At 37.7% G+C, this 9,815-nt stretch overlaps 1 long non-coding RNA gene across 1 annotated transcript; it reads left to right on the top strand.

The window, feature by feature from the left end:
- The first annotated feature begins 8,739 nt into the window (after window positions 1-8,739).
- On the top strand, window positions 8,740-9,796 carry LOC103375102 (uncharacterized). The gene is made up of 3 exons (XR_521181.1): window positions 8,740-8,802; window positions 9,548-9,616; window positions 9,711-9,796. It is a non-coding gene; the product is annotated as an uncharacterized LOC103375102 (long non-coding RNA).
- The last annotated feature ends 19 nt before the right edge of the window (window positions 9,797-9,815 follow it).

Genomic DNA, 9,815 nt, shown 5'->3' with positions numbered 1-9,815 from the left:
CAGGAAAGCTCACCGCTGCAAATAATGCAAAGCTACCTGGATGCAACTCCAGTTATGTAAACACCAGTGAATGGAACGGTGTCCCAGTTAGTGTGGGGAGAAGAATTAAAGCACAGCACAGCCAGATGACAAACATCCCACCAGATATTATTAGATTTAATACCCTGGTTATCGATGAATCTATCGCTGTTTGACATCATATGGCAAACCAAGACGATAAAACCAGACATATTTCAGCATTTTTGTGACACAAAGTCATAAAAATGCACATTTTTTTTTCATAATAACTGGTTGCAATTTTCAAAAAATGCGGAAAACGCTCGAGGATTCGTAATTATACGGTGCGGTTTTTCCCTCAAAGATGGATATTTAGCAACCTCCTAAAGATGTTCTAGATAGTAGAAGTAATAAATAGTGAGAGTAAGTACACAAGATCTATTTTTTAATCACTTTTGCAAATTGCGGTTCATTTGTTCAAGCATGATAGACATTTTTCTTAATAAAACGGTCAAAAACACACATATTTCTGTCAGATTTGGTAACAGACCCGTTGCTTGCATCCACCGATTTGTTAACTTGCATGCGACAGATGTTTGAATTTTCTACTAATTCCAAATTTAAAGTGTAGAACGAAACCCAAACAACAACAACACTTCATCACACCTATTTTATCACAAAAAGAAACCAAATTCTATACGAGTTGGATTTTGTGGCCTATGTGTGGCGAATAGAGGCAGCAGCTGGACTCGATTTCAGTCTTTCTGCTGTTTTAAGGCCTGAGACGATGGTTTTTGGCATTTCGGTGCAGCTTTATTAATCACATCAGTGATTGATCGAGCTGCATTTTTAAGAAAAAGGAAGGATTTTGCCCAGAATTTGGCTCAGAAATACACAAATATGCATTCAATCCTATTTTAAAATGCCTCTCCTGCACTCACTTCAGCCCCAGTGTGTGCTGCTGTTGATTCTCCATCACTGTTACCGACAACGTAAGGAAAGAAATGCCCTTAATAAACGATAACGTCGCTGCAGAGTCATTGATGTCCACGATTTGAGACAAGAAACATCGAGTGCCATCTGTCTGAAAAGGTTAAAGTTGAAAAGTCGGCAGCAGCTAACATTCTCCTCACGTAACGTCGAGGAAAAGATGCAGCACCGTTGGAGACATATTTTAAAAAGGGGCTAAGAACAAGTTTTGGCACAAAACCGCCTCGCATGTGATGGGAATTCAACACAGTCTGGACTCAATCCAGCTGCAAACTTCATACAGGCAGCCGGGAACACGCAGAGGAAATGCAGAAAAGGGGTACAAATACTGAGGATTTGCAGCAAAGCAAAGAGAGAGAAAAAAAAGCGGTTTTAGATCAGAAATCACATAAAAATGACAAGCAGAAGCACGGCCAAAGATCTCCGAGTAACTGAATTTGTGGTCCATTAAGGACGGCAGCTTATGTAAATGAAAACGTCCCATCTGAAAATTTTAAAGGATACGATGAGACAAAGCAGCCTGTGTGCGTTTCACTACACGGCCGAGAAGTTCGTCTGATGTTCCCGTGTCGCTGCTGTGATATTTCGCCGTTCGAGATGGCAACGAAGGCATCACAAGAGCGTTTTTATTTATCGTCATGAAAGCTTAACGTCTGGAGTTTAATTCGACTGCAAGAACACACAACCACTTGTAATCGTCGTGACTCATCATGACGGCAACTATAAAACTTTTTATCTACCAGCAGCTGGTAACCTTCATCCCGCCGACTCATGATTCAGGTCAGAGCCAGATCTCTAAACTGCAGGAGAATTTGGACTGTGGTAAATTTTAACTTCGCCGTGCACCGACGGGAGGACTTAAGTCTTCGCTGGGGTGCCAAATGAATAAAGCCAATTAGGGGAGATAAAAGCGATGGGGAGGCTGCTTTCGGACCTGTAAAATCAAGGGACCTTAAAAGACACAGATTACAATTTGTTGACTGTGACTCTGCCTCTCAGCAGTCCTGTTTCAATGCAATTTAACACCTAGTTAATGCTAAATATCGTAAACATACAGATAAACCCTGAGTTTACATCTGGCTGACAGAGAAACAAGAATCAGAAATGCATTCACGGAGCATTTCTGATCAGATTTTTGCTCAAATTTGACTTAAAAAAAAGCAGAATTTTGTGTTCAGGCATGCAGATAAACGGGAGGATCACCTCACATACACATCGTGTTTAGGAGATTTTTTAGATAATAGTCACGATGTAAGGTTAACGAGGCAGTCAAGGACGCATTTCGAGTGACAAGTCTTCCTCCTGGACACGTGAAAGCACAAATCCCAAGGCTTTCTGGTGATTTTATATATGCATTTAAAAGAATAAAAAAAGAAAAAACACTGGATCTATTCGTCTGAAATTGAAATTGTGCATTAAAGCCCTTAAAAGTAACGTGAAGCCAAGATATTTTTCCACTTAATCTCACAGTATAATACTTGCAGTACTGTGTGTTAGCATGCTTTCCATAACTAACTCTGATTGTTATTATTGGTTATTTATTTGGGGAGTTTATGGGCGAACGTTTTCCCCATCGCCAGCACCTGAATCTCTTATTTTGAACTATTTGTTTTAAAAGCATGTCATCTTTAAAGTAAAATTACACCATATATGAGCTGAAAAACTGAATTTTTAGCTTTTAAAGTTCTCGATGGTCTGCGACGTGCAGTTTGGTGCAAAGAATTTACCAAATTTAAGCCTAAAATTGTGATATTTCAACAAAATCGCTTAATTCTACAAGTCCTGTTTAAAAAATTTGCCACAAATCGACCGTTAGCATTAACCGGATTCTGTAAAAAACCAAAAATTCTGCATTTCTCGTCGCAACCGTGAAGCTACGAGTGACTCAGCTGCAACCAACAGACACATGACAAAAAATATAAATCTGGAAACATTCGGCTGAACTGCAGGCTGTGTTTACACAAAGCAGGCTAGAAAACAAGCATGCAAAAGAATATAAATAGTAAATTATTTGTAGCACGTGGAGTCCGTTTTTCTCAGTTTTGCAAACACCTGTGGGCACGTGGGAAAACGTACATACTTCTTCCTAAGTGTTTTTCCATTTTTGTAAAGTAAATACCCACAGAAATCCAGCTTTTCTTCTTTGTCATGATTTATGGCATTATAACGGTGTCACTGCACAAAAAGGGGCTTTTGCTCCTTGTTCTGCATCTATAGAGGTGCAGGATTTTATATTGCAGTGAAAAATGAGCCCACAGCGAGTGTAAAAAAAATGTGACGAGCTCAGAGGATGAAAGCATCAGTCACCGGAATTGAATTTATGAAAACAAGTATTTTAAAGGCGCATGTTTAGAAGCATATAATAATGTGTAAATAATATAAGAATGCAGGCTGAGCATAGAAATAAAGCAGGATGACCTTACCCAGCCTGGAGTGCAGTGTCTCACATTTTATATTCATTTTACAGTGAAATAACTTGAAATTGGTGCCATTATATGGTTAAAATTTAAGGATTTCTGCAGCCCCTAAACTGTGTCAGGATCCTTATAACGCCTGTGATGGCAAAGCAAGTTACCTGCACAAAGCATGAGTATAATCCTGGGCCCAGAAAGGTTAGCCTGGTCTTCTTCCACCACAAAATATCCACCACTGCTCCTTCAGCAAGATTAAGCCCATTAATTCTCAGCATTGCATTTAAATCTTGCTGCCCCAGAGCTAAAAGCAGCTTCAGGGGTAAATTAACAATATTATCCTGCAGCAGCATTCAAAGTTGACAGCTACAAGACAAGACTGTTCCCCTAAAACTGCAGAACATGACAACCGCTTGTGTACACGACCAAAACAAGCATAGGTACCCAGATAATAGCCAATTAGCTTGGTGAACATTAGCCAGACTGGCTGCCAAATGTTGCTCTATTAAGCCGAGCAGCGGTAGAGGTTGTTCGGTTTACGGCAGGAGGAGCCGTGCGGGTCGGGCTCCACCGTGTGCGGGCCTCGGCGTGAAAAAGCACCGTGTCAACAAGCGGAATCAGTCCTGTCTGACTGTGCTTTTTGATGCATTGGACACAGCATCTGAACTAGCTGGGGGTTAGCATGCCAAGCGTCAGCTGTCTGGCTACCGTTAGTTAGCTAGCCTGCTAGCTTGTTGTAACGAAAATGAATTAGAGGGCGAGCTCGGCTACGCTAATAACGTTTCGCCGTTTAATTCGCGAACCGTGACCGGGACCGGGACCGTCGACGACACCGCGGCCCGGATTCCGACCTCGAATTGTCGAAGTGAAAAAAGGGCAGCCAGGCCCGCGTCAGGGTGTCGAGCCAAGGGGCCAGGCAAGGCCAGGGCCAGGCCGAGTTAGCACGGGTTAGCCTAGCATGCTAGCTAACAGCCGTTGCGTTTGCAGGGGGAGAGCGAAGAAGAAGAAGAGAGAGACGCTTTTCAGCCACTAACGCTCCTGTCTGCGTCAAATCAAACCGCAAACTGTGCGTTCTTACCCGGGCATGCCAGCGAGTGCGTACCGGCGCTACAGCGGAGGAGCAGCCGAGCGCTACAGCGTTTGCGAGCCGAGGAAGAATAAGAATAAGGAGCCTACCCATTAGTTCTCTGCCTCTGCTGCTTCTCCTACACTGGGATATTGGAAATGATGGAGAGCCGCAGTGCGCCTGCGCGGCAGGAGCAGCCAGCAGATGGGAGGTGATGCACGTTTCCTCCGGAGCGCACAGACACGAGCCGTAACGGGGAAAAGTTACCGACAGAACCGCGCCGTGAATGAGGATCCACCGGAGCCGTGGGTGGGGTGACTCACACGGAGCCGCGGCTCCACGGAGGGGCCCGCACACAGAGGTCCGGGGGCCTCCAGGGGCCCCTCAGGGAGCCCCGGCTTGGCCCCTGTAAAATATAAATAGTTCAAACATGTTTTATTTCACTTGTTTGACTTCAGACCTGCGACAGAATATTAGATGAAGGATATGTGGTCAGCAGGTGAACTCTGAGAATAATATCCCTGCACTTAAGCTGCTGCTTAAAGCATAGAAGTCAAACACATTAAGTTTTTATGTATTAACTATTATATTTATTCTTATACATCTATATAACAGTTAGTTATCAACTATTTAGTTGACATCATTAATCATAATTTATGTTTGACAAGTGATTAATCAGTAATTTTAAGATTTAAAAAGCCAGATTTATTTTATTTATTTGGTTTATTTTTTCCTGGTATTTGACAGTGATCCAAACAATTAATCAATTAATGATGAAGATAATTATAAGATATTGTATTGTTCTGTTATAGTGGGTGTGTGTACGTGTGTGTGTGGGTGTGTGTACGTGTGTGTGTTTGTGTTTAATGTACTAATGATTATGTACATGTATTATGAATTATATATTTTTTTAGAAATACATATAAATATATAAAAATAAATCTGTATATAATCATATAACTATTACATTTTCAGGGTGGGAAACATGTGAACAAAAAAAAAACCTCCCATTTCTCTTATTCCAGCTTCTTTCTTCCTCTCTGACAGTAAACTGATGATCTTTGTACTTTTGTCGTTGCTATTTTTAACCATTTGTTGACATTTTATTGACTAAACTCCATTAAGTAAGTGAAAAAAATAAAGAAAGTAATCACTGGATCAAGAAGATAATCAGTGAAAATAACAATAATTCCTGTTCACATACATGGTGTGTGTACATAAGTGTATACGTGTGTATTTCATTTATTTGCTTGTCTTTTCCTTTTGTTGTGCGTACGTCTGCACTGAGGTTTGTTCAGGTGTTTATGTGTAAATCTATACATGTGACGGTGATATTTACTTGTTTTCTTCCTCTTTTATCCATTTCTCCTGCAAACACACATATTGATGTAACTGATATTCACATCTCTGGACCTGAATGTTCCTGCTTTGTTCTCGCGACCAAAATCTCGGCTATTTTCGTGCAATCATGTTAAACCACAGAACTCCTCTGCTTGTTGCTTTTCTTCTTCTTCTTTTTGCAAAAAAAATCTCATTTAGGAGTTTAGAGTTTTTGTTTTACGGCTGAGTGGGCTTGTGTCTGACAGAAAAGTGAAGGCAAAGATCAAAACAAATGACACACAGCAGCAGTCGGAGCAGAACAGCACAGCACAGCTTTTCATCTTTAACTTTGACCAAACTCACACAAACATATGTTTTTCTTGAGTCCATATAACTGAAGGAAACAAGCAAAAAGTGTTGAAAGAGCGTCTAACTTTTCCAAACACGGGCCTCATTTTGTTATTTAAGCTACTTTAGTCTTCATATATTGAATAAATTGGATTGAAATGAGCAAAAGCAATGATTAAAGAGGGTAAATGCACATTTTAAAATGAAATTATATGTTGTTTTTAAATTAAATACATGCTCATTAATGTTGTTTTTCTAGTAGCTTGGAGGTATTGTGTTAAATTAATGAGGCGTAATGTGATCATGTTATTGCACAATGAGCTGCAAAGTGTTGCAATCATATTAATTAATCACATTAATTTGTTTGTAATAAGTTTCATGTTAAAACTTTGACTCTTTATAGTATCTGATCCGATTTGCTGTATTTAAGCGTGTGAAAATATAAAAAAATAAAAAATAAAAAACACACAGTGGCACTGAAGCAAAAAAACAGACACTCAGCAAAATAATTTCCTGAGATAAACAAAGGTCAAAAAAACCGCAGAGTTCAGTCGTCTGAAGTGAAAACGAGATGCAGCTCGAGGTGCAAACACTTGAATCTCGTCTGAAGGTCAAACCTGAGGAGACGTTAAATGAATTCTGCCGGGAAAGAAGCGCTTCATGTATTTTTAAGGGCAAACACAGAGCCGGAGATGTGAGCGGAGGGTCGTATTTTAGAATAATGTGACAGGATAAATGTGAGCAGAGACGATTTGTGAGATATCTGGTGGTTTACTCTGTTTTTTTTGTTGTTGTTGTTTTTTTCATCCTTCAAACCAAAAGCCGCAGGAAGCTTCTTAAGTATCTCCAGAGCTTCTCCTTCTTCTTCTTCTTGGTGGCTTTGAATGAGTCAAAGATGTTGTTGTGCAGGAAAAACCTTCAGTCACTCATCCATTGATGAAAATCAGAGCCGTGGTGGCAGTTATGGCTTCACAGATCTACAAGATCTACTTATAATTACATATAATAACCTCCATTTAGGCAATCAGGGATATAGTTTTTTAAATATGTACAAGAAACCTTTAGATTTAGTCAGAATTACACAGATGTTCCCTAAAGTCAAGTATTTATTAAGTTCAGAGTAGATTTTGGGCATATAAGCTCAGAAAAAACGTATAATTGCAGTTTAACCATCTTCAAAAGTTTTAAATAAGATTTCTGTAACTAATTAACACTGAGGCTGACTTGTTTTGTTCTTGTTTGAGGCCAAACTGCTCAAAAATGCTGAAAGATGCATTTAAAAAAGACAAAATTCCCCACTTTTACTAAATAGTTTTATCCCATAATATACCAGCACAATATATCTGCTTTCTCAAACTCATCCGTCCTCCAGGGAAATGTTTAAAACAGCCTTCAGCTTAATATAACAATAAAATAATTATAAACAAATAAATGATAATATATTGGATTTTTAACTAAATTGTAAAAGTTAAAATTTTACTTTAATATTTCTTTTTGATTTAATGTTAATCTGGGTGATATCCTATATTGTTTTTAATGTTAATACCAAAAGTATCAATTCATATTTTAATACTTTTCCATCTCTATCCTGTCTGTATCTGCAATTTAACACATTTATTTTTTTAAACTATAATATATTATTTTTTTGTTGTTCAGATGGTTTTATTTTAATCATGAGAACATTTACAAAATACTTGTTTTTGATTTGATTGTCAGATAAGTGATATTCTATTTTCCTGTTCCTGTCAATAAAATTTTATCTTCTTTAACTTTTAACATTTCTGTTTGAATAAATGCTAAGATTGGCTATATGTTTTAGTTATGTTATTGTCAGACAAAAAAACAATCAATCAGTCAATCAAAATCAACAAGGTGGGAGTCTGTATTTTAATATTTTGTCATTTACCTGCATCTCGCTGCTCTGTCAACCTCAAAATGTAAATAATTCTGTAAAATATTGTTTTATGACAATAATAAAATATAAACAAATAAATTAGAATTTATTACATTCAATGTCTTTTTTTGTTGTTTTATGTCTTTTAATATTTACAAGATGAAAAATATTTTAATTATAAGATTGGTGATTCCATATATCTATTATTGTCCACAGACAAACAAACAAACCACTCTGCTGTTTCAAGCTCAACATGTAAATCTAAAAACAAGTCAGTTATATATTATTACACTATTATTTTAAATAAATAAAATCAGTAATTTTCTAAAAATGTTTACATGTAGGAAACAAAACAAATACAAAATTAATTAAAACAGTGGCTTTACTGGGGACTATTTTAATCTTTTATCCATTTTAGTTACAATCAGTTCACTGTTGGAGAAAAATAAAATATATAACCAGATTTAATACAAATAAAACAATTTTCATTTGTTGAATTGAAAATAAATTGCAATAAACTATTCTCCAAAGAAGCACTTTTTAAAATTATTATTAAAATTATTATTAATAAGTTTATCGTCATTACTATTTCTATTCTATTCTATTCTATTCTATTCTATTCTATTCTATTCTATTCTATTCCATTCTATTCTATTCTATTCTATATTCTCTCGGCGCTTCAGCCAATCAGCGTTGAGATACAGCCAAACCCGGAAGTGTCATTGCCCTCAGAGCTGAATTCCCGCGAAGATTGAGAGTCTGGCCACTTTCTCTGGGTAAGTCTGTTATTAATGTGTGTTTGTACACAATTTAACCAACTAACATCTATTTAACTTCACGGTAAAGGTTAGAAATGTGAAGCATGTGGCTGTTTTGTGTCCGCAGCGCTGCTATAAAGCTCCGGCGAGAATCAGTGCAACGTGGAGAGGAGCGACACCAAACTCCATTCGGAAATCATACCACTTTAGTTTTTTCTTTCCTACCGGCTCATATTAATACAGTCTTAAAGAACAACGGCTGCTTTTTCTGGATAATTCGGAGCCACTTTATAATTCGGCATAGATAACACACGCCAAAACATGAAGGATCTTTATCATATTTTGAAGACTTCTTTTCTGAAGACATTCACATAAGGATTTACTAAAGTGAAAATCCTGTACAAATAAATGTTAATGTTGCATGAGCTGTATGCCGAATTCAAAGGTGTTTAGTGCTGATCTGTAATGAATCTGAGCTCATGTTCCAACATGAATGTATGTATGTCATAAAGCGATGTTATTTTGTTTTGCTTAATATTTGAATGGAGTTTGGTGTAAGTTTGAGCTCAGAGTGTCTCAACTACTGAGTTTGTGCATTTAATTATCACAAAACTGCTCTTGCTAAGGTTTTGTTCTACACTGGGTTAAATACACAATTATATCACATTTAACATATATAAATACGACTTGTTGTGCAGCTGCTAAACGGACTAAATGCCACTTTGAAGTGCAGTGAACTGATGTCAGCATGTTTTTCATTTAGAGTCACATCATCATGAGTAAGAGGAAGGAGAAAGATGCTCATCTGTCCATCGGGGAGTGCATCTCACAGGTTTGTATCAACCAGCCTGACTTCCTCTCTGATTGTGTAGATTTAAAGTTTGTATAACGTCATCGGTTTTATTTATTTTTACTTTTATTTTCAGGTTCAGCAGATTTTAAGGGAGCGGTTTTGTGGTCAGCAGCTTCCCGACACACCGGAGGGAGTCGAGGCTCAACACAAGTAAGTTACTGAACACATTTATAACACC

Source organism: Stegastes partitus, unplaced genomic scaffold, assembly GCF_000690725.1.
Source record: "Stegastes partitus isolate 25-593 unplaced genomic scaffold, Stegastes_partitus-1.0.2 Scaffold2468, whole genome shotgun sequence".
In the NCBI taxonomy this organism is placed as follows: Eukaryota; Metazoa; Chordata; class Actinopteri; family Pomacentridae; genus Stegastes; species Stegastes partitus.
This window is presented reverse-complemented; position numbering and strand designations above follow the sequence as displayed.